At 44.5% G+C, this 24679-nt stretch overlaps 1 pseudogene; it reads right to left on the bottom strand.

Annotated features, from left to right (window-relative positions):
- Positions 1-24679, bottom strand: part of LOC123386954 — a 34858-nt pseudogene extending 10179 nt beyond the window's left edge.

Below are 24679 nucleotides of genomic sequence, written 5' to 3'. Positions count from 1 at the left end.
TTTATTTGTGTGGCAGCATAATATCAGCAGGTCCCTTTCCCCTTTTCTCCCCCTCTTTTCTTCCCCTCATTCAGGCTGCTGGGCTAGGTCAAGGTTCTTTTTTTTTTTTTTTTAATTAATTAATTTATTTGTCAGATAGAGAGTGAGAGTGAACAAGCACAAGCAGGGGAGAGGCAGGCAGAGAGAGAAGCAGGCTCCCTGCCAAGCAGGGAGCCCGATGCAGGACTTGATCCCAGGACCCCGGGATCATGACCTGAGCTGAAGGCAGATGCTTAACCAGCTGAGCCACCCAGGTGTCACCTAGTTCAAGGTTCTTATTTCAGAGGAGGGATGTGACAGCAGGAAGCAGAGAAAGAAGAGTGTCTTCCTGGCTTTTGGCTCCAGAAGCTGCCCTTAGGAAAAAGAAGAAGAGAAACACCTAGCAGCATAGATAAAATACTTGGAAGAAAAGCTAAGGAGAATAGAAAAGGGTTCCCTGTGCCTGGGAGGGGGTGGGGTGTGGGGAGGAAATTCCTGGGCAAATACCAAGAGCAAAGACGTCAATGCTGGGCCCTGTGTGTTACTCCACAGGCTCACCTAGGGAAGGTGGCGCAATCCCAGATGTTTCTATGCGGTCTGGGAATAGAGAGGACATGTTCCTTGTATCCTTAGCACAGCCTCAGGAAGGTCGCAAGACTTCAGAAAAGATGGGGCACCTGGGTGGCTCAGTGGGTTAAGCCTCTGCCTTCCACTTAAGTCATGATCCTAGGGTCCTGGGTTCGAGTTTGGCATTGGACTCCTTGCTCAGCAGGGAGTCTGCTTCTCCATCTCCCTCTGCCGCTCCCACTACTTGTGCTCTCTCACCATCTTTGGCAAAAAAAAAAAAAAAAAAAACTTCAGAAAAGAAATGTGTACATGGTGGGTCCCACTGAAGGGGCCATCCACAGGCTTGCCAAGTCTTTAAGGCCTTATGGAAGCATGTCTCCTCGTGCCCAAGAGGACCCTGGAGAAATGGAGGTTGCTCGTGCACCTGAAGAGGTCATGAAACAGTATGGTTCAATAGATACGTGTGTGGAAGGATGACAAGGCCAGGTTCTTTACTCCCTCCACTGCCCCCACCAACACCATTGCACACCTTGGCACCTCATAAGGTCCTCCCAGAAACCAGACACAATCCCAGGGAAAAGAAGAGATGAAAATCTACAAGCTCACTCAGATTAAATTTCTGATAATGCAAGGAAATGGCAGCTAGAAATAAAATTTAGCTTATATTTCTTATTATGAATTTGTGGCCTAAGAAATGTACCCACTGCTTATAGCTTCTATTCCCAGATAACATTTCTCAGAGAGGAGCAGTGCTCAACTAACCATTTAAATGTCTTCCTAACAGGTTTTAAGGTTTTAGAAACCAAATTGTGAATATATTATCCATATATGCCTTGAAATCAAAGCCAGTAACTGGAGGAAAGGGTCTCTCCTGCTCGTAAGTGGTCCATATTCTCTGAACCAGGATTGAGTCAAGCAATCTGCCAAGTGTGAAGGCTGTATTTCAACACCAAGAAAATTTTTTTCTTAAACATAAAACTAATGCCAATTTTGGTGTCAGTTGATTAAGAAACCACATAACAAAAGGCTAAGATATATTTTGTAACATTGTAAGTTAATTTCTTTTATTCATTACAACACTGATGCAAATTTGAGACGTAGTCCGTCTGTGTGGATGGGCAGAGTTTTCATTCCGTGTAGTAAAGAAAGAACGTGCACAGGGATATGCCCACCCCTTGAGGTAATCCCACAGCTCCCGGGGGTCTGAGGGCCACAGGTGGGGACCTGCTAAGCCAATTGGAAAACCCACTATGTATGATGGCAGTGTCTTGCAGAAATACCTCTTTTCGTATTCCAGTCTGTGGGCTCTGGCAGAAATAATAGTTTGCTGCAAAACAGATCACTCTTTTTTATTTGCAAAGTCTTCATACCAGCTGAATCACAGCTTGCTTTTCACTTCTCGTAACACCTTGCAACATCGCAAAATATTTGCTGGCGTTTGTGAAGGGCGGCTGTAGAATTAGTAAACTGAAAGGAGGCCTGCCTTTCCTCCCACCCTGTCAGCACCTTCTGTTCTAGCAGACCGAAAGGCAGCTTGAGAACTCTGATTGCTTCTCCAGATTAGGACAACTCTTGGCACCGTAGCCCAGAGCAAGAATGGAAGCAAGGGAAACATTAGGGAGTTTGCAGGTGCCAGTACATAATATTGTCACTTTCCAGAATTGAACTTCTAAAATGACTCCACGAAGGTGAATTGCTATGGTAACCAGCCTTCTCAACTTTTATATCTGTAAGTGAAGACAGCATGGGCCATTTCTATTTGGGGGTATATAATCTGAGTTTAATGAATAACTACCCATGCTCTAACTCCTAGTTTAACTAGGCTCATATAATGCTAAACCAGGAAGGAATCTTAGCAATTACCTGGTTCCACCTCCCAGGTTTAGAGATAGGGAAGAGAGATCTAGAGAAATGACACGACACAGCTCACATGTGTCACACCAGGGCCCAAGTGATCTCACTTAGCTGTCTCACGCCTTTTCTATATACCAGGCTGCCTTTCCGAATGGACTCACCCAAATTCCACAAGTGAAGAAGAGAAATAGGGCCACAATTAGACACACGGCATCATCACTTCTGAGATAGTAAATCAAGTATTGTCGATATGCTAGTGACTGGGTGTCTAACTTCATCACGGTTATCATGGATTCTACATTCTGACAACTATCATTTACCCAGAATGATAGATGGAAGGGCAGTGGGGGTGTGGGGTGTGGGTTGGGGGTGTAGGGAGTGACCTGCAGAGACTTGATCCAGTATTATGGTTCCATCATATGCCACCTGCAAAGAACTAGAATGAACCAAAATTGCATTGAATATAAGGTAAACTTCTTTAGTGGTATGATTTAAAAAACATCCTTTAAGATTTTTCAAGGCCTAGTTTATTGAGCAATTCTCATTGCACAAATACTTGCAAAGGTGCTTTGGATAAGAACTTTCCTTCCAGCTAGTAAATCACCAGGCCACAGAAAATTTAGCTATTAGGAACCTCCACAGTTTCTTTTGAGAGGAATGGCAGAAGTTTGAGAATATTTAGTACCATTCTTTTAAGAGCAAATCAACGTTCAAAATTAAAACTAAATAGTGAAATTAAAGTGTTTTAGTTAGATTATTATTTCATTTTAAAGGGTCATATAAATACAAATACTTAGTCCCCAAAATTCTTCAATGTGTGCAAATCATCTGGGGAGCTTGTTAAAATGCAGATTCTGGTTCATGAGGTCTGAAGCCAGACCAGAGATTCTGCATTTCTAACAAGCTCTCAGGTGCTGTCAAACCCGCTGCCCCTTGGTCCACACTTTTTGTAGAAATGGACCGATTTCCTTGCCCCCATCTCGCAAAATGCATTTCTTGTGAAGGTCAAGCTTGACTTAGAGATCTGTGATCACCCTAGTCATAGGAATCCTGGCCTCTGAACGCCTAATGCTCTTACCGCATATATCTCTACAATATATGCAATATATTAACGTCCCATATGTGAGTCTAATCTGCCCAACCAGATCGTAACCCTGTGTGTGCAATAGAGATGTTGCATGAAGAACTACTGATGACTAATTGATAAATTGAAGGTTATTTCCTCCTTCCTCAGAACACTACTCAACCCATCCATGACTTAAAGCAAACCTCTGGTCTAAGAAACATTGACTCTATTCTGCCTGTCAACTCCCTCCCTGTAAACTGACCTTTTAGAAACCAAAGGCTGTGTGGATAGGTTCTGATTGGACACGTGATAAAACTACCAGCTGTGAGAACAAAAGTAGTGGGAAGGGTGGATACCTATCACAGTGGGAAGGCTGTTCATTGGTTGCATCAGACTGCTGGAGGGGAAGCGGGGTGTACTGAAAAGAACACGGGCTTGGAGGCCAAACACATCAGGGCCGCCTTGGTCACCCACAAGCTGTGCCTCTTTAGAAAAGTTACTTAAAATTACTGGGAATTTATTTCTTCATCGGTAAAATGAGATAGTCTCTCCTGCGGTGGTTGTCAGAACTGTAGGAAATGTGTTGTAAAATTGGCTGCAGGGATGCTCCATAAAAGACAGACGTTTTAATCCAGCATCTTCGCTTCCAACTCAAAATGGAAATTGAGTCAGCCACCCATTCTCCGTCGCGAGAAAGGCGGCTGAATAGTTTACACGCAGGGCAACACCGCCATCTAGTGGCGTATTTCTGCCTAACCCTCCCTTTGATTGCGGTCTTCCTCCTAGTGCCTTTGCTGGTCGCTTGATTCATTCATTCATTTCATTCAACATGCATTTATTGAACGCCCACTGTGTGTCAAGCACTGATTTGGCTGCTGAATCTACAACAGTGAACAAGATAGACATGGTCCCTGCCTTTAGGGAATTTGTGGTCAGGTAAGGAAGACAGAAGTTAAATTTTGATTTCAGATTGTAAAAAGCAGTTTGAAGGAGTACAGGATCCTGCGACTTTTTAATAGTTTCCCTAGGCAATGGCCACTGGAGGTAAAAAGAAGCTGGCGAGGAGACCACATGAGGCACTTATCAGTCGCCCAGCAGTATCTCTCTGGGTGTCTCAACTCAGATTTAGGACCAGGACCTGCCAGCCCACAGGGAGCTCCTGTCTTGAGCTGTGGGATCCATCAGCCATTATCCCACTCCTTGTGAGTCACTCTGCAGACGTCATCACAGATCTTCTCATGTGATCCTTTTACAGACAATATTCAGGGGGGCCAAGTAACTTGCACAAAGACATAAGATGACAAGTCAGAGACAGGATCCACACCCAGTGTTTCTGCCTCTGAAGCTCACATTCTTTCTTCTACTCATGCGATCTTCCTGAAGCGAAACCCAGGTCTCTCTCTCCTTTTATTTTTTTAATGCATACATAATTAATTTATACAAGGAAATGATTTTTTTATTAATATATAATGTACTGAGCACCTGGGTGTCTCAGTCATTAAGCATCTACCTTCGGCTCCGGTCATGATCCCGGTATCCTGGGATCAAGCCCCACATCAGGCTCCCTGCTTGACAAGCCTGTTTTTCCCCCACCCACTCCCCCTGCTTATGTTACCTCTCTCTCTGTCTCTCTCTGTCAAATAAATAAAATATGTGTGTGTGTGTGTGTGTGTGTGTGTGTATGTATGATGTATTAGTTGTTTCAGGGGGAACAGGTCTGTGAATCATCAGGCTTACACACTCACAGCACTCACCATAGCACAATAGCACATGCCCTCCCTGATGTCCATTCCCCAGCCACCCCATGCCTCCCAACCCCTCCAATCCTGCAGCCCTCAGTTTGTTTCCTGAGATTAAGAGTCTGTTATGGTTTGTCTCCCTCTCCTGCTTCATCTTGCTTCATTTTTCTCTCCCTTCCCCTTGGTCCTTTGTCTTGTTTCTCAAATTCCTCATATCAATGAGATCATATGATAATCATCTTTCTCTAATTGACTTATTTCATTTAGCATAATACCCTCTAGTTCCATCTATGTCATTGTAAATGGCAAGACTTCATTTTTGATGGCTGTATAATATTCCTGCGCATACACGTGTGTGTATGTGTGTGAGAGAGAGATACATATTATATATGCCACATCTTCTTTATCCATTCCTCTATTGGTGGACATCTAGGTTAAGCCCAGGTCTCTATTCTGCTACTTGCTTTGGGCTGAAAGGAAATCATTAGAAGTGTTTGGGGAAACTGGAAACACAGACGGAAAACAAAATAATAGCTTGGTGGGTCAAGTGTGAAGGACAGAGAGGAAACTGCTGGCTTATAGCCCATCAGTGTGTTTTAGAAAAGTAAATCCAAGACATCTCCTCCATCTGGAAAACAAGATTTTTTATTATACTTTATGCTCTTTTGATTTAAAATGTGACACAGGAGTGCCTGTGTGGCTCAGTGGGTTAAAGCCTCTGCCTTCGGCTTAGGTCATGATCCCAGGGTCCTGAGATCGAGCCCCGCATCAGCAGGGAGCCTGCTTCCTCCTCTTTCTCTGCCTGCCTCTCTGCCTATTGTGATCTCTGTCAAATAAATAAATAAAATAAATAAATAAATAAATAAATAAATAAATAAAATCTTGAAAAAAAAATAAAATTAAAATTATGACAATTTGAGGGATCATTTGGAGAGGAGAGGTTATTTTCTGGAGATCTGTAGGAAGCTGCATGTGTTACCAGGCACCAAGAGCAAAGCTTCACTGGGTAAGAGTGGCTACAGGCTTACGCAGTGTGCAGGGTAAACAAAAATCCTGGTTTGCCCAGGACTGAAAGGTTTCACATAACACAGGACTTTCAGCTTTAAAACTGGGGCATTCCTGGGCAAACTATGACTGCTGGTCATCCAAGAAATGGGCCAGACTGGGAGATCCTGATAAGCCTGTGGAAGGTAGGCCATGGTAAGCCACTGAACCTGGAGTCCAGTAGGCGGCTTGGTCATAGTCCAAGGCAAAAAAGGGGAGTCAAGGGTAGGTGTAGATCCCTCGGCAGGATACCTTTGTGCTGAGCTCCTGGGTTACTGGCCCACAGCTCCTATTTCAGGGCCTGGGAGCAGAACTGATTGGTCTCAGGTAGAGGACAGATATGACAGCAGACTGGTCTGTACCTTAGTCTCCTCTTCTATAAAATGGAATGGATGACAGTACCTACCTCCTAAGACTGTGCCTGAAGTATAAGACCTAATATGTGTAAAGTGATCAGAGCAGAGCCTGGCCTTTGAGAATACATGATAAGTCACCATGGAATTCTCCAGAAGAGAAGCTCACGTGTAGCCCTGAACTTCCATAGCTCAGTTTCCCTGTCTTTGTGAGGTGGAAACCAAAAGCCCTGCCAAACCTTTCAGAAGAAACAGAACAGGACACAATCAACAAGAACATGGATAGTGGTTAGGAATGTGTGCTCTGCAATCAAATCACCTGGGTTACAACCAGCTCTGCCCTTTCGATATTCATTTGTTACTTAACAAACACATGTGGGCCAGGCACTGTTGCGCTTTAGTAACAGTGCAGTTAATTTTTATAGCAGTATTATCAGGAAGGAACTGTCTTTTTTTTAAAAATCCCATTTTAGAGATGAGGAGACCGAGGCACAGAGAGGCTGTGATTTGCTCAACTCATAAGAACCAGAACCTTGGGCTAGTTTTATTGACATCTCTGTTCACTTCGCCCCCCAGGAAAGTGGGGATAAAAAATGATGGTACCACTTCATAGGGTGGTTATGTAGATTTGATGTGTTCAAATACATAAAGCACTTAACAAAGGGTCTAGAACATAATAAGCACTCAATACTTAGAAAGTACCTTACTATTTAATTGGAGTGACAAGACCTATATGTCATAATTTAAAAAAATGTAACTGGCAGTTTAAGAAAACGGTCAAATGGTCAGACAGTAAAAATCTGGGTTGGGACAAGGTACATCTACTCTCCTGAACTTAGGAACAGCCTGAAGATCCTATTTGCATGACAGACGTCATAGGCCTCTGGGGAGAAGTGGCAGAAAGTATGTTAAGGATTGATGACTGGTCCCCAAACTCCAGGCTTTACTTTCCTGAACTAAGAAGGACACTAAACAAGTTCTCAACTCAGGGAAGAAGTCCCAGAAAGCTGAGGTATCTGGAGGGGCCCACACCTGGGCCTGGGGCGTGTATGGCCAGGGAGGACTATACATGCAGACTTTCCTTGCCTCCTGCTATGGAAGGCCTGGGTAGGGCCATGGCTCCAGCCCATGTTTCAGATTTTTCTCCTCACCATACCCCTGCTTGCCAGCCTGAAACCGCCGTTGTCCTGGAATTACCTCCCTGGCTTCCTCCTTCTCAACGCTCATCTTTGGCTCATGGGGCTCAGCCCTCTCCCTTCACCGGCTCTGTTTTTGATTTGCTCCCCTGACTGCAGGGAAGCCACACGCCCACCTGCCCCAGGCAGGGGGAACCCGGGGAGGGGAGCGGGGGGGGGAGGACCAGGCAGGGCTGGGTGAGGCAAGGACGAGTATCTTTGATGAGAGGTGGTGATGTTACATACAAACAGCTTTAGACTCCTGGTAAAGTCCTAGAAACTCACCCAAGTTCTTTATCAGAGGGGGTATTAAGCTTGGTTTAGGAAACCTAGTAAGAGTCGTATGAAGCATCGGTGAGAGTGACCCAGAGTGAGTGCCAAGGGCAGTAGACATTAAATGGACACAGGCTGTCCAGCCAAGTCACATCCATCTCTCCTTCCACCTCAGCCACTCTGAGCTCTTAGGCTCAGGGAATTCTTCCCGCTGTGCTGCTCTGCCCCTGGGCCCTTTCACAAAGACAGCTGGATTGCATGGTACCTGGTTTTCTTTTCTTTTTAAGATTTTATTTATTTGTCAGAGAGAGAGAGAGAGTGAGCACAGGCAGACAGAGTGGCAGGCAGAGTCAGAGGGAGAAGCAGACTCCCCGTTGAGCAAGGAGCCCGACGTGGGACTCGATCCCAGGACGCTGGGATCATGACCTGAGCCGAAGGCAGCTGCCTAACCAACTGAGCCACCCAGGCGTCCCCTGGTTTGCTTTTCTATCTGTCGCTTGGATGCGGCCCTCCTCAAGTCACTGGCAACCAGGACTGGCAAAGTCTCTCGCCTTTGAGTGGATGTTAACCCCTGCCTGGACTGGTACCTCAGGGCCGCTTGTGGTGGGGGCCAGGTGGATTTGGGTGATAGCTGGGCAATCTTGGCACCTAGCATTTCAACTCTGGCTTCTGGGGTCTTGGGTTGTGGGTAGGAAGCTGCAGAGGAGAGCCACCCCGTGGTGGAGAGGCATACAACAATAGGGAGACTACCCAGGGATGATCTGTGGGAGGAAAGAAGTATCTGGGGCCCCTGCTGTTCAAAGGCGATGGCATCCTCTCCCACAAACTGATGTGGCCTGGGGAGGTTTAGCTAAAGTCACCATGTAGTTTTCTACTAGGAAAGCTTCCAAGACTGGAATTGGGCTCCAATGGGGCGTGAGGGGAAAGCCACCCACATTGTGCATTCGACTCTGCATTCAGTGGTCCCCCGGTCCAATGTTGCTTAACAGTAACACGTTCTTTTTCCGCGAATGTTCTGTTTTGTTCTACAGATCCTAGAGGAGATAGCATGATGATGAAATCTCTGTGCTTCCCACTGCTGCTACGAAAAGCCCAGATTAAAATTTTATGACACTTTTGTTTTTGTTTTTTATGTATGCTGTATGTGAAAATATCTATTACGCAAATCAAGTAGTCTGCTTCCCACTGCCAAGCATCTCTGGCACAGGAGCTGTAAGAAGAAGTGTAATGAACATAAAACAGTTTTTAGAATCCCTAATTTGGTGGTTGGTATATGAAGCTGGCAAGCCCCTCTCTGCCAATGCCGCCAAACACTGCCTGGGTTGGGCACGTCCTTCCTCAGCTCACAATGCTGCGGAGGACGGGGGCGGTATCTTTCCTTGGACTGCATCCCCAGGCAGTCCCACGTTTCTGACACTCCCATTCCTGCCCTGGGGCACTGACTTGCCCTGCTTGCAGCCCTCCTGGGATCTGTGGGCTGTTCACTGGCCTCCTTACTTAATCCAACACCCACAGATGGCCTTCCAGTCCTCTCGGGAGAAGAGCATCTTACCCTTGTCTTGTGGTCATTGTCACCTCCCTGATGCCTCTCCTCCTTTAGCACATTTCTGCTTTTCAGTGGGAAGAGAGTCTCCCCTGACTTTCCATCTGGAGGCCTTTCCCTTCGGTAAATCCACTCCCCACCCTCCCACCCCCTGCCCCACTTCAGCCTCTGCTCTCAGGTCCTTCCCATGATGCCATTCACAATGATGTATCTGGGTTGCCAGGGACACTTCTGTTGACATTGCCTTACCATATGGATTTGAGCTAAGCCTGTCCGTGAAATAAGGTGTGAACTTATTTTACTTTTCTTTACAAGGACTTTAAAGGGCAGGAAGAGGAAAAAATGAATACTGAGAGAAGCAAAAGGGAACTAGTATTTACTGAGCCGTTAGAGAGCTTGAGATCGATGCCAAACATATGTCAACTTATTCATCCTCGCAATGGTTTTGAAAGGTGTTATTTATCCCACTTTAGAGAGGAGGACATGGAAGATAAGTAACTTACACAAAGTACCAGAGCTAGTAACCAGAGAAGTCAGTTGCTAATTTGCTTTTCACTTAGTGTAAAAATTAATGAAAGTTTTCTGAGTCAGCCCTTTAAAAAAAAAAAAAACTTCTAAAAACAATAAGAGAATATTATGAAAATCTATATGCCAACAAATTGGACAACCTGAAAGAAATGGATAAATCCCTAGAAACGTATAAGTTACCCAAAACTGAAACAGAGAAGTAGAAAATTGTTACAGACCAATAACCAGCAAAGCAATTGAGTCAGTAACCAAAACACTCCCAACAAACAAAAGTCCAGGACCAGATGGATTTACAGGCAAATTCTACCAAATATTTAAAGAAAAATTAATACTCTTCTTAAAATAGAAAAGGAAGGAAAACTTTCAAATTCATTCCATGAGGCCAGTATTATCCTGATACCAAAGCCAGAGAGAGACTCCACTAAAAGAGAAGTACAGGCCAATATCCCTGATGAATATGGATGTAAAAATTCTCAACAAAATAAAAGAAAACAAAATTCAACAATATATCAAAAAAAAAAAAAGCATTTCCATTCCCCATGATCAAGTGGGATTTAATCCTGGTTTCCAAATACTTGCAAATCAATCGATGTGATATATCACGTCAATACGAGAAAGGATGAGAACCAAATGGTCATTTCAATAGATGCAGAAAAGGCATCTGACAAAGTACAACATGGATTCATGATTTAAAAAAAAAAAAAAAAAACCCTCAACAATGTAGGTTTAGAGGGAACACACCTCAACCTATAAAGTCCACTTAACGAAAGAATTACAGCTAACATCATCCTTAATAGGGGAAAGCTGAGAGATTTGCCCTTAAGGTTAGGAACAAGACAAGGATGTCCACTCTAATCACTTTTATTCAACTCAGAGATGGAAGTCCTAGGCCCAGCAATCAGACAATAAAAAGAAATAAAAGGAATCCATATCAGTAAGGAAGAAGGAAAACTTTTACTCTTTGCAGATGAAATGCTACTCTATGTAGAAAAACCAAAAGACCAACAAAAAACTGTAAATAAGTTCATTAATCACAGGATACAGGGGCACCTGGGTGGCTCAGTTGGTTAACCTGCCAACTCTTGGTTTTGGCACAGGTCATGATCTCATGCTCTTGAGATGAGCCCTGAGACCAGCTCTTCACTCGGTAGGGAGTCTGCTTGAGATTCTCTCCCTCTGCCTCTCCCCCACTCCCCACCCCTTTCTCCCTCTCTCCTCTCCCCCTCTCTCGAATAAATCTTGTTTTAAAAAAGATTTTATTAATGTATTTGAGAGAGAGCAAGAGTGAGTACAAGTTGGGGAAGGGGCAGAGGGAGAAGCAAACTCCCCACTGAGCAGTGAACCCAGCGGAGGGCTCAATCCCAGGACTCTGGGACCATGATCTGAGCCAAAGGCAGATGCTTAACTGACTGAGCCACCCCAGGTGCCCCTCAAATAAACATATCTTTAAAAAAAAAAAAAAAGGCCATAGGACACAAAATCAATGTACAGAAATCTGTTGCATTTCTATACATCAATAATGAAGCAGCAAAAAGAGAAATTAAGAAAGTAATCCCATTTACAATTGCACCAATAATAAAAAGATACCTAGGGAAAAACCTAAACAAAGAGGTGAAAACCTGCATTCTGAAAACTATACAACACTGATTGAAGAAACTGAAGACAACACAAAGAAATGGAAAGGCATTCTATGCTCAGGGATTGCAAAAGCAAATATTGTTAAAATGTCTATACCACCCAAAGCAATCCACACATTTAGCACAACCCCTATCAAAATACCACCAGCATTTTTCACAGAACTGGAATGAAAAATCTTAAAACTTGTATGGAACCACAAAAGACCCTCAAATAGCCAAAGCAATCTTGAAAAAGAAAAGCAAAGCTGGAGGCATCACAATTCTGGGTTTCAAGTTATATTACAAAGCTGTAGTCATTAAAACAGTATGGTACTGGTATAAAAATAAACACATAGCTCAGTAGAACAGAATATAAACTCCAGAAATAAATCCATAATTACATGGTCAATTAATCTTCAACAAGGCAGGAAAGAATATCCAATGGGAAAAAGATAGTCTCTTCAACAAATGATGTTGGGAAAACTGGACAGCTACATGAAAAGAATGAAACTGGACCACTTTCTTACACTATACACAAACATAAATTCAAAATGGGTTAAAGACCTAAATGTGAGACAGGAAACCATAAATCCTAGAAGATAGCACAGGCAGTAGCTTCTTTGACATCAGTTGTAGCAACTTCTTTCTGGATATGTCTCTGGAGGCAAGGGAAACAAAAGAAAAATGAAATATTGGGACTTCCATCAAGATAAAAAGCACAGGAAAGGAAACAATCGACAAAACAAAAAGGCAGTCTACAGAATGGGAGAAAATATTTGCAAATGATATGTCTGATACAGGTTACTATCCAAAATATATAAAGAATTTATCAAACTCAAGACATAAATAGATATTTCTCCAAAGAAGACATCCAGATGGCCCACAGACACATGAAAAGATGCTCCACATCACTCATCATCAGGAAAGTACAAATCAAAACCACAGTGAAATACCACCTCACACCATTCAGAATGACTAAAATCAACAACACAAGAAACAATGAGTGCTGGCAAGGATGTGGAGAAAAAGGAAACCTCTTGTGCAAACTGTGGGAATAGAAACTGGTACAGCCACTGTGAAAACAGTATGGAGGCTCCTCAAAAAGTTAAAAATAGGACTACCCTATGACCCAGCAATTGCACTACTGGGTATTTACCCAAAGAACACAAAAACACTAATTCAAAGGAATCCAGTCACCCCTTTGTTTACTGCAGCTTCATCTACAATATCCAATATATGGAAGCGGCCCAAGTGTCCATCGATTAATGAATGGATGAAGAAGATGTAAGATATATAGAATGGAATATAGTTCAACCCTACAAAGAATGAAATTCTGCCATTTGAAACAACATGGATGGAGCTAGAGTGTAAAATGCTTAGCGAAATGTCAGTCACAGAAAGATAAATACTACATGCTTGCACTTATATGTGGAATTAAAGCAACAAAACAAAGGGGGAAAAATAAGAGAAAGAGAGAGAAAGCAAGAAACAGACTCTTAATCATAGAGAACAAACTGATGGTTCTCAGAGGGGATGGGAGGGGGGGAGGGATTAAATAGGTGATAGGGATTAAAGAGGGCACTTGTCATCATGAGCACAGGGTATCTTACAGAGTGTTGAATCACTATATTGTACGCCTGAAACTAATATAACACTCTAAGTTAATTAACTCGAATTAAAATGAAAACTTAAAAATAAAGCCTTCTTAATATGTACCACCAAATGAGCTGTGTGACCTGGAGCAAATTAGCAAACCTCTCTGGGCTATAGTTTGAACATCTGTAAAATCAGGAAGCTGTTCTAGAGGGATCTGAGTTTCTGACCCAGGATTTAATTACCCTTGTTCGCAAAAAAAAGTCTTCCTCCAGCCCAGCCCAAATCTCTCAAAAACCTAAACCATACTAACAGGAAATAAATAATACTCATAGAGTACTGATCAGGAGTACTTCAGGAAATTCCATCGTTTTTTCTGCCAGTTGTACCGCCATGCTCCAGTTCTCCTACACCAGGATCTCTGAGAGGGCAGGAGGATGAGAAAACACAGTGCTAAAGGGTTTCTACCTCACCACTCCCCACACCTCCTACTCCAGCTGCTGTAGCCACTGTGCTGGGACTCGGTCATCTCTCCCCGTGCAGCTGCCTGTTCCCACACAGCTGGCTGCCAGCACCCCGGGAAGGGCCAGGGAAGGGCCAGTACCGGCCTTGCTTTATCCCTCAGCAGGCTGGGCCAAAACAAACAGGCTGGACTTGCATGGCCTCCCCTGCAAAGCCTGGGAGAGCACTGCCCATGTGCGGGAAACAAGATAATATTTATGAGAAACAATAAAATCTACAGCAGCATGTGTACCTTGAAATTCTAGGAGCCCTGAACTGGAAGGGCACTTCCTGACCCCCCGTGCAATCTATGCGTGCCTGGCCTAGGTTGGGGAAAGATCACATGCGCGGGCACACACAAACACACATATATGCACACATGTACACACACACAGACACATACACATATATATCGACTGTCTCCTTGGCACTTGCTAAGCTCTCACATGAAGCATCAACAGCACTAGGAAAGTGTACTTATGATCTCTAAATCCTCTGGAGCTTGCCAGTATTCCAGGGTCAAGTGCAGACTTTTAAATAGCTATAAACTAGATTCTAACATCGGAGCACAGGCTAGACAGAGAAGGGGCCAGAGATGCCGGGGAAGCTGAGCTTAGGAGGGAAGCCAAAGCCTGCTCCTCACCATCTGTGTCCTCCCCTCCTCCCCAGCCTTCCCAGTCCACCCCCCAACACACAGACCAAAAAAGCATGAAGTCCCAGAGTGAGCCATCAGGGGAAGAGAGACCCTGTGTGAAGCTTTGTGTGTGTGCTCCTAGTTGTGCCCGGTACTTGATCAAGGGAAGACCACGAGAGGCAGTGTGATAATCTAAGTCCAGTTTTCTTGGCACCCGCCTGCATCTTACAGCTTATCCTTTTTGTTCCTATCCCAACCCTCAGCGGGCACCCTTCCAAGTAGCTCTGTGCAGTTCAACTGAATTTATAGGACACTCCTCCGCTCAGCACTGTGCTGAGAAACACAAAGTCATTCCAGTACCAGTTCTGTTGCAAGCCCTGTGACCTTGGGCTTCTCAAGTGACTGTGTTCTTGCTCCACCTTGGAGAAACCGGAACGTTGCAAAAAAAGATGATTAGGAACTCAGGCCCAAATGAAAAGCCTAGGCTTTTCATCAAAAGCCTGGCAAATGAACCAATATATGTCTGTTCCAGTTAAAATAAGATGTTTAAACCTGGAGTACTTCATTGTCTCATCAGCTCTAACCCATTTTCTCAAGTAATTGATCAATAGTAGTCCCAGCTGAATTCTGATGAAAGCTTCTGTGGGTCAGGAACCAGGGAGACACTCACTGTACTGGGGCCAAAGGGAGGACATCCTGGAGGGGCTGGTGCCCGTGAGATCCATCTACACTCATGCGTGTAGCTGTTGTTCATTTTCACTGCTGTCTAATTGTAGGCGGAATGAACACAACGAAACTTACGTGTTCACTTAGTGTTGGTGGATATTTGGGTGGCTCAGTCTGAATATGCGGCATGAAACATTCTTGCATAATGTCTCCAGCTATAGAGACATAAATGTGGATATGATACCGATATGGGGAGAGAAAGGGGAGAGAGACTGAGACTTACTGACCTGGGTGTAGAATTGCTGGGTTTTCAGGTGTGCTTACCTTGCCCCTTACCAGGAAATGCCAAATTGTTTTCCTATACTAGGACCAATTTTTGCTCACACTAATAAGATATGAGTTCTGGTTGTTCCACATTTTTTCCAGCATTTGTTATTGTTGGACTTTTTAACTTTTGGCTATCTGGTGGATATGAATTAGGTAGATTTGGTTTGCATTTTGTATTTGCATCTTTTCCCTTGTTCATTGCCCATTTCTGAATGCTTGTTTATGTCTTTTGTCTCTTTTACTATTTGGGTGTTTCTCTTTCTTCCTGACCCATTTGTGTCCTTCCTATGTTCTAGACACTAATCCTCTGCCAGTTGACATATGTGGCAAATGTTTTTTCCTAAAGTGTGGCTTGCCTTTTCACTCTTATTAAGGTGAATTCTCATGAACAGAAGTTTAAAATTTTAATGTATAAATTTGCATTAAATTTTCCTTTATGGTTTCTGCCTGCTGTGGCTTATTTGAGATACTCTTACTTATTCTGAGTTAATAAACTTACTCCGTAGTTTCTTCTAAAAGATCTTTAAAATTGTGTCTCTTATACTTAAATTTTATTCTATCAGAAAATCATCTTTGGGGCGCCTGGGTGGCTTAGCTGGTGAAGTGTCCACCTTTGGCTACATAAGTGGTCTCAGGGTCCTAAGAACGGCCTGCATCAGGCTCCCTGCTCAGAGGGGAATCTGCTTCTTCATTTCCTTCTGCCCTCTCTCTCTTTCTCCCTCAAATAAATAAATAAATAAATAATCTTACAAAATTCATCTTTGTTTGTAGTAAGGGTCCATCCTCTTTTTTTTTTTTTTCATATTAATGGGTACCAATTTTACAGTACCATTTATAGAACGGATCACAATCACACTTGCCAGTCGTGTCTTCTCGGTCATATTTATATATGCATGTGGGTCTGTTTCTAGATTCTTTCTTCTGTTCTACTGGTATATTTATATCCTTGCACCAATAACACAGTTCTAATTTCTATCAGCTAATAATAAGCCTTGATATCTGGTAGGGTATCTTTTCTTTTTTTAGAAGTGTTTTATCTGGGGCACCTGGATGGCTTAGTCAGTTGGGCATCTGCCTTCAGCTCAGGTCATGATCCCAGGGTCCTGGGATTGAACCCCACGTTGGGCTCTATGTTCAGTGGAGAACCTCCTTCTCTCTCTCCCTCTACCACTCTGCCTGCTTGTGCTCACTTTCTGTCTGTGTCAAGTAAATAAATAAAATCCTTAAAAAAAAAAAAAGACATGTTTTATCTATTCTTTGCTCTTGTCTCTTCCCTATAAAAATTTTTAAATGGTTTGTCACGTTCCAGAAAGAACCTTAGCAGGCAGTGTTGTGGATAAATGGAAGAAGCAGGGAAGGGAACATCTACATGTAGAGCACCGAGGGCCACATGGGATAGAGCAGGGTCTAAACATGCAAGGTGGTACCAGTGACCAGATCATATCTGAAATCCAGGGGCCAGGGCCTCCAGGGCCTCAAGCAAGATGGTATGGGGAAGCTTGCCAACGTCAAAAATGATACAAGGCTGTCCCTACTTAGTTTAGTTTTTTTTTTTTTTTAAGATTTTATTTATTTATTTGAGAAAGCATGAGCAGGGGGAAGGGGCAGAGGGAGAGGGAAAAGCAGGCTCCCCGCTGAGCTGGTAGACCAATGTGGGGCTTGATCCCAGGACCTGAGATCATGAACTGAGCTGAATTCAGACACTTAACAGACTGAGTCCACCCAGGCGCCCCTTTCCCTACCTGTTTTTATCAGTCTACTGGCCCAGGGACTTCGTATATGTACCTAAATCTCTCTTGTAAATCTCCTTTGAGGGGGTTTATTAAGGAACTGGAAATATTTACTATGAGAAAGGAAAACTAGGAGTGACTCAGGTGTTCAGTACTGTCCCACGCTAAGGAGATAAGGGAAGGAGGAAAAGAGGCCAGAACTGGGGACTCAGAGTCACAGGGATCAATTAGTGCCACAAAGAAATAAACCTAGTTTAAACCACGGCTGTGGCCTGTTTTCTCCCAAAGAGGATCTAGATGGTCCCAGTACAAATCTGCATCCATTACTGCGTGGGTTGGTTGGTTGGTTTTTTGTTTTTTGCTTTTTGTTTTTTTTAAAAGATATTTTATTTATTTGATAGAGATCACAAGTAGGCAGACAGACAGGCAGAGAGAGAGAGGGAGGCAGGCTCCCCACCGAGCAGAGAGCCCGATGCGGGGCTCGATTCCAGGACCCTGAGATCATGACCTGAGCCGAAACCAGAGGCTTAACTCACTGAGCTACCCAGGCACCCCTGGTTGGTTTTTAAGTAACACTTATCGAGTATTTACCATAGGCCTGGCTCTCTTTTAGGCATTTGCCAAGTTTTAGTTGAATCCTGCCCCTTCCCCTGACCCAGATCAACTCAGAGTAAGTAGCTAACTGATGACTGATCAGTTGCCACATTCCAACAAGGAACAGACCCCTGAGGGAAGCTGAAGAGTTCCCTGTGTGTACACACCTTTGACAACTACTCCTCAAACTGATCACTTGAATGTTTCCTAGTGGATCTTGTTTACTGGACCTTACTGGGAAAATGTAAAGCCAGGAGTCAGGTTATGTAGTTTATTTATTTATTTATTTATAGATTTTTTTTTTTTTTTAGATTTTATTTATTTATTTGACAGAAATCATAAGTACGTAGAGAGGCAGGCGGGGGGGTCGGGGGGGAAGCAGGCTCCTTGCTGAGCAGAGAGCCGGATGTGGGGCTCGATCCCAGGACCCCAGGATCATGACCCGAGCTGAAGGCAGAGGTTTTAAACCGCTGAGCCACCCAGGTGCCCCAGGTTATGTAGTTTAAAAAACAGAAAGGAATAGGACCATGGTGACAACATTTTCTCTGTGGAGGCAGATGGAAGGAAGGGGATGAGCAGGAAGAGGATATTCTAGAACACACTGCCTAGAGGAGCCATTGTACCCTCCACAGAGGCTGTGTGCATAAGACTTAGCCCCTTGCATCAGCTCAGAAGAGTCCATGGTATCAGATGCCAAGTACTGGCATCAAGGGTTTTCCAACAAGAAGGCAGTGCCTCAAATCCTTTGTGGAGCAAGACGGGTTATAAATAGATCTATAAATTTTTTTTTTTATAACTAGAAGGCAACAGGCTTAGTGAAGCTATTCCTCCCTTCTGGTTCTCCTCCCTGCACCGTTTTGCCTATTAAATCCCTGCTACCAGGCAGATCCACCTGCCTCCTAGCCAATCCAATGCAGCAGCCTCGGAGAGCCAGGATGGAAACTGGCTTCTATTTCGACTTCAGGCTGTGACCTTGCTTGTGGAAAAGAATAAATCTTCCTTTCTTATCTCCAGCTAATTGGGCAGGAGGTAGAGGAGACAAGAATTTATTATACAATTTGCCACCTGCTGACTAGAACTGTAATGTATCCATTGTAGAGCCAGGCTCCAGTTTCGACAGGCTAATGAGAAAGAGGATGTGGGCTGGGTTTCTGGAACACGGAGTGCAGACCTGGTCATAGAGCTTTTAACTACCACATCAGAAGACTGGTATTTTACTAGCCAAGTTATATGTGGCTTGTAGTGTGTGTGAGAGAGAGTGAGAGGGGCGGGGAGAGAGACAGAGACAGAGATTGTCTGTCTCTCTCTATCTATGAAATCTATTGATTTCATCTATCTGAACAGATCCAACGTCATATGAGGATGCATGTGAGAATCGCTGATTTAACCCCATCTCCTGATGTCACAGATGAGGAAGCTGAAGCCTAACAGTTAATGAAAATAAATGTCAGAGGGCCCACAGCCGGTTACTGACTAGAACCAGACTAGAACAGACTCCTGACTCCTAATCTGGTGCTTTCCCCACCTCTTCAGGCTGGTATACGGCCAGAGTATCAGGGAGGTGCTGTTCTAATAATAAACATGCTCTCCTTTATGGCTGAAGATGACCAGTCTCCCCATTGCTTCCTTCTTCCTTTGCCTTCCCTGTCCCAACCTCACTGGCCCTGCTGGCTCAGTATATAAATAGCCCAGCCCAGCCCACTCACCCTATCATCCAGTGGGATTTAGGATTAGGTCCTGTTCCCACAGCCAGGTGCCCACTCCTAAAACCCTAGTGCCTATTTTACTCCCCTTGTATCTTTGCTCGTCAATATGCCCCAGATCCGAGGCCTCTGTGGCAACCACTGGTCACACAGATTGGCTCTGAGTCACAGCTCTGCCTATATTCTCCAAGTTCACAAAGCTTTGACTATGGTGTCCAATATGTAACCCCCTTTATCCTGCTTAGCACCTAAATCCCCTTCTGAGGCTGGAGCTCCACTCTGACCAGGAGCTCCACTCTGACCTTCTGAGGCTGGACTCCACTGACCAGCCAAGGGTGAGGGACTATGCTTCCACTGATCCCCTTCCTGGGCTGGAGGGTTGGCCTATACCCGAACCTATAGCTGGCACCTAGGGGAAAGTAAAGGTTCCCTATGTGGAGTGACCAGAGAACTTCTGCTATTCAACTCTAACTTGTCTTCTGTGGGCCAATAAGACCTCCTCTTTGCTCCAAATGTTGATACACCTGTGCAGCCTTTGTGGGGGTGACCCAGGGAGAGAGTGGGACAATATCCAGAAGCAGGGCCTGCTTCACTCACTTCTGCTGAGACTTCTGTGTTTCTAGCAGCATTCCATCATGATCCCAGACTGTCATCTGCAGGTTCTGGGTGGCCAACACCAGAGGGGTGAGCAGAGACTTAAAGTGGGGCTGGAAGAAGCAGAGACGAGTCCTAGACACAGAAACAACTGCCAGGTGGACGACTCAGGCAGGAACATGGAAACTACCCCATTGCCAAACACACTGGAGGCTTCAAAGGCAACTCTTGGCAGGGTTTTGGGGGGGGGTGGTATGCTGGGTTATTCTGGGATTCACTGCCACTACACTCTAACCATTTGGGAGAACTAGCCTGATTTGAGACATACTAGATTTTATTAAATTTGGATCCAATTAACTTGGAATCTGTGCTCCCATGGTTAGGGATTTGGGGGGAATTATCTTTTTCTTGTCTATGAAGAAACAAATCAGAAGTACAGAAAAAATGGTAAGAAGGATGCTTAGCCTTTGTAAAGGAACAATTTATTCTTGAATTCTAACAAAATATTTATTGCCCTAAGAAAAAGAATTAGCAATAAATGCACTGATAGCTTGTAGGGGTTTATGGTTTCAGAGAAAAAGAATTTTAAACCCTCAATCCTTTTCCTGCAATTTGGTTTGAGGATAGTTCCAAACTCCTTTCTAACCACTCCCCTGCCTATAGAGATTATCCCTTTATTTCTCTCAAGCAGGCTTTGCATGGTGAAACAATGCTAGGGAAAGCGAGGTTGTCCTTTTTAAAGGCTCCCAAAGCATCCTGGAATGGACAAATTTTCTTTCTCCTCTCCAAATAAGTGTCAATCGTCAGGGCTGGTGTGGATGGTCAGGATATGGCAGTGGGAATAGAATGGGGTGGAAAGGGAAAGGCTTTTGCTGAAACCAGTCCCTTTCCTTTATCTGTTCCTAGTCCAAGAGCTGCTAGAAAGTGTCTCTCAGAGCACACCTTGGTTCTTTTCCTAAGTAAGCCAAACTTGGAAGTGGCTAGCAGGCCTAATTGTGCCTCTGTGGGATCCAGATTCTGGAAGGAGACAGAGAGGTCTGGAGGCCTCAGACTGGAGAGCCTGATGGATTAAATCCAAGCCTCAAGCAGTCCCAAAAAGCCCTCAGGGTGCCTGGGCAGAGTGGAGCCAATCTGGACGATGCATTCCAGATGGTTTGCCTTCCTTCCTTGAGTTTGGGGCCAGTTGGAGCTCCCGGGCGGTCTCCCAAGGTAGACCCCCTGGGAGCTCAGGGCAACTGTCCAGCTGGGAGGGACCAGGCTCAGGATCACTATGGCAGTCTCACAATTAGAGGGAAGGGCCCCTCCTTTGTATGGAGCATCTGGATATCATTTTTCAGGCCATTAAAAACACTAACTCTACTCTGCTAAATGCAGCCAATCCATGAAATAGAAATAAAGCGGGGGAGGGGGGGAGAGAGAAAAGAAAGAAAGAAAAGGAAAAGGAAAAGAACCAATGAACGAACTTGGAGGACAATTCCAGGCCAAGCAGTTGCCCCAGAATGGATCCAAATAATTTGGGGCTACATGATATGGTGAAGCTCAGAGAAGTGGTTCCAAAACTCTCTAATAGGTATCTAACTACCACCCAACTCCACTTCCCAGCTTCATCAGCTCACGAACAATGACACCACCAACTGCAAAGACTCAAGGGCGATGCCACGGCTTTGCAATATATTTTACCTTTTGCATTTGTTTTTTATTTTAGCTTGTGATAATTGTACAGGGAGATGTTGAAGATTTTCTTGCCTGTACAAGGCTTTCAGACTAGGGTATAGAAAATTAGCATGAGACAAAGGGAAGGAACGGGAAAGGGAGAGTGCATGAGAATGGAAAGAAGGAGCAGACCTCTGCCAGCCACCTGAGAATTCCCAGAAATTCCCAGACTCCATGGTCTCTGAATCAGAGGTGGCCATGACTGCATGTTTTACTATGAAGAGGAAGCCTATTTTCTCATGGTCCTATTGCAGCCACATGGTTGGACAGCAACCTGAGGTCAAGGGCCAATGCAAAGGCCCTGGGGAGGAGATAGGAGGTGAGTCAAGTGCTTCTGCCCCATGAGTATATAAGGCTGGATGGGAGAGAACCAGGCCCTGCTCTGGGGAAATTCTGGTTAATGAGGTAGCAGGACCCATGGCTCGCCCTGGGACCTGCTTGGCTTACTACACAAGACGTATCACAGAGCAGCATGCAGTAAACAATTCCAAGGGAAAGGAGTCCACAAATATTGAGGGGACACAGTGAAGGAGGGAACAGAACAGGTAGGGGTTACTCTACTTCTTGAAAAGAGTTGAGCAAAGAAAATACCCTTCAACTATACTCAAAAAAAAAAAAAAAAAAAAAAGAAGAGGAAAAAAAAGCAAATTCTTTCCAGTGCAATAATCTCACAAAGAGGAAGCCCAGGTACAGATCCCCAGCCATTCCAATGTCCGTTCTGCTGCTTTTGGAACTGCGTTTCAGTGAAACTATTCTGGACGCACTTCCAGAAGGTTGGTATCAGAGAATGAAAATCTTACACATCCAGTGAATCTTCCAAAGTCACCATGTTTGAGGAGTGGAAACTTACTACTCTATGTCCCAACTCTGAACTACCTGTGATGGTAAAGATAGGTTTCCTAAAATTTTTAACCTAGTCCAAGTTGGGAGAAAATAACGACATTTAGTACATAAATGTCTATTGTAAATATATGTCATTATACAAAAATAAGTCATGAATAATCAGAAACATAAATCTATATGCTGCAGACTTGTGGTGACACAGCCCCACATGGCATATCTACATGTTCCCGATGGCTTCACTCTTGCCAGGTTGTCAGGACTTAGGTGAGAGTATGGTTAACCCCATGATTCAGAGACCTCATTTGACCCTGGTCCACCTGGATGGCTCAGCATGCAAATCAAAAATCTTGAGGCTCAGACCCTCACCTGTCTTGACAAGGCTTTTCTGGGCTGCCAAGTAACTCCCAGCTGTATGCCAAGGTGTAATTAGTTAAGGTTGATCTCATTCATGGCAGCTTTGCTGCAAAATGCCAGTCCTGTTCATGGCTCGCCACTGGGCTCTGTGCTTGTCTTCTTGGAGTTGTACCTCAGTTCTACTCATCACTGTCTTCACTTACAGTACTAGGACACTGACAGATTCTCAAATGCCATTAACAATACTTTTCTGACACTCACCTACCTCATGGTAATGGAGACATGTCACATGTACCAGCCAACCCTTCTGAAATCATATTGATATAAGAGGCAGGCACACAATGAAATGACAGGCATTTTTACCTCTAGATTTAAATGGAGGTGTTTTGGTATTACTTCCTAGACCAGGAGACTCATGTGGTGGAGAACTTCCCCCAGAAGAATGTTTCTTGCTCACTTGAAGAGAAACTTTTTCAAAAGATGCAGACAAGGGGCACCTGGGTGGCTCAGTAGGTTGAGCGTCTGCCTTTGGCTCCGGTCATGATCCTGGAGTCCCAAGATCAAGCCCCTGGTCAGCAGGGGATCTGCTGCTCCCTCTGTCCCTCCCCTGGCTCTGTCTCTCTCTCAAAAAAGTAAATAAAATCTAAAAAAAAGAAAAGAAAAGAAAAGAAAAAAGGATCCAGACAAGTGTTGCTCTAATTCTCTATAGGTAGCGATGTTAGCTGTTCTCGTCTTGTCCATACCTGGTGATTGGCGACATAGCTCCTCTGTACTCAGGTTCTTTCCCCCTGTGTTTGCACTTCTCCTCTGGGGCCCATGCTTCTCTGTGGTGTGGCCCAAATTGAATGAGGGAGCCCAGGATTCTCCCAGTCAGAGACACCTGACACTGGCCCTAAATCACCTTTCCTAGGGAACAGAACATATAGGTGCAGTGCATCTCAGTGCAGCCCCAAACTCACAGCCACCCAGTCCTCACTTCCTTTCCTGCAACTGCCCATGAGCGCTACTTGAGATGGCGACTCCAGTGTTTGCTTAGGAAGAAGATGCCTGTGGAAACACTCCATCATGAAAACTGGAGACTTGAGACTCCGCTTCATAGGGGTTTGGTCTAGATTTTCTAGGATAACTCACCACACTGGGGGAAATGAGCTCATCTGGTCACTGACCTGACATGGCAATGACTCTGGGCAAGGGCGCCAAGGAAAACTCTCCAGAAGACAGCCACTCCTTTGCGGCTTTGGTGGCAGTGCCACAGGGATGGGTCTGTCCGCCAGTACCTTCTCATATACACAGAGTGTAAATATCAAAAGCCGCCACACCCCCTGGGATCTGCATAGGGTGTCTTCATGGGTGTCTTGACCTGATTTGAGTCAGTAAAGAATCTTTTAAACCAAAGCCCATTTGAGAAATGGGTGGCTGTACTTAAAACTCCGACTGGGTAGAGAGTCCATCCTGGAACCTCAGAGCTGAGGAAAGCTGGCTGCAAACAGCAAGACTCATCCAAGAAGCTGTGATGGAGGCACACCCATCCTGTACTTGTGGCTGGCTGCCAAAGTAGATTGGCTCCAGGTGAGTCACTGGCAAAGAGCCCTCCTTCCTGTTCTGCATCAGCAACCTGTGCACGGGTCATGAGCTGCTGGAGCAAGGTCAT

This window comes from Mustela putorius, unplaced genomic scaffold (assembly GCF_011764305.1).
Source record: "Mustela putorius furo isolate JIRA1106 unplaced genomic scaffold, ASM1176430v1.1 tig00000224_pilon_pilon_pilon, whole genome shotgun sequence".
In the NCBI taxonomy this organism is placed as follows: Eukaryota; Metazoa; Chordata; class Mammalia; order Carnivora; family Mustelidae; genus Mustela; species Mustela putorius.
Note: the sequence above shows the minus strand (reverse complement) of the source record. Positions and strands in the feature narration are given on the sequence as shown.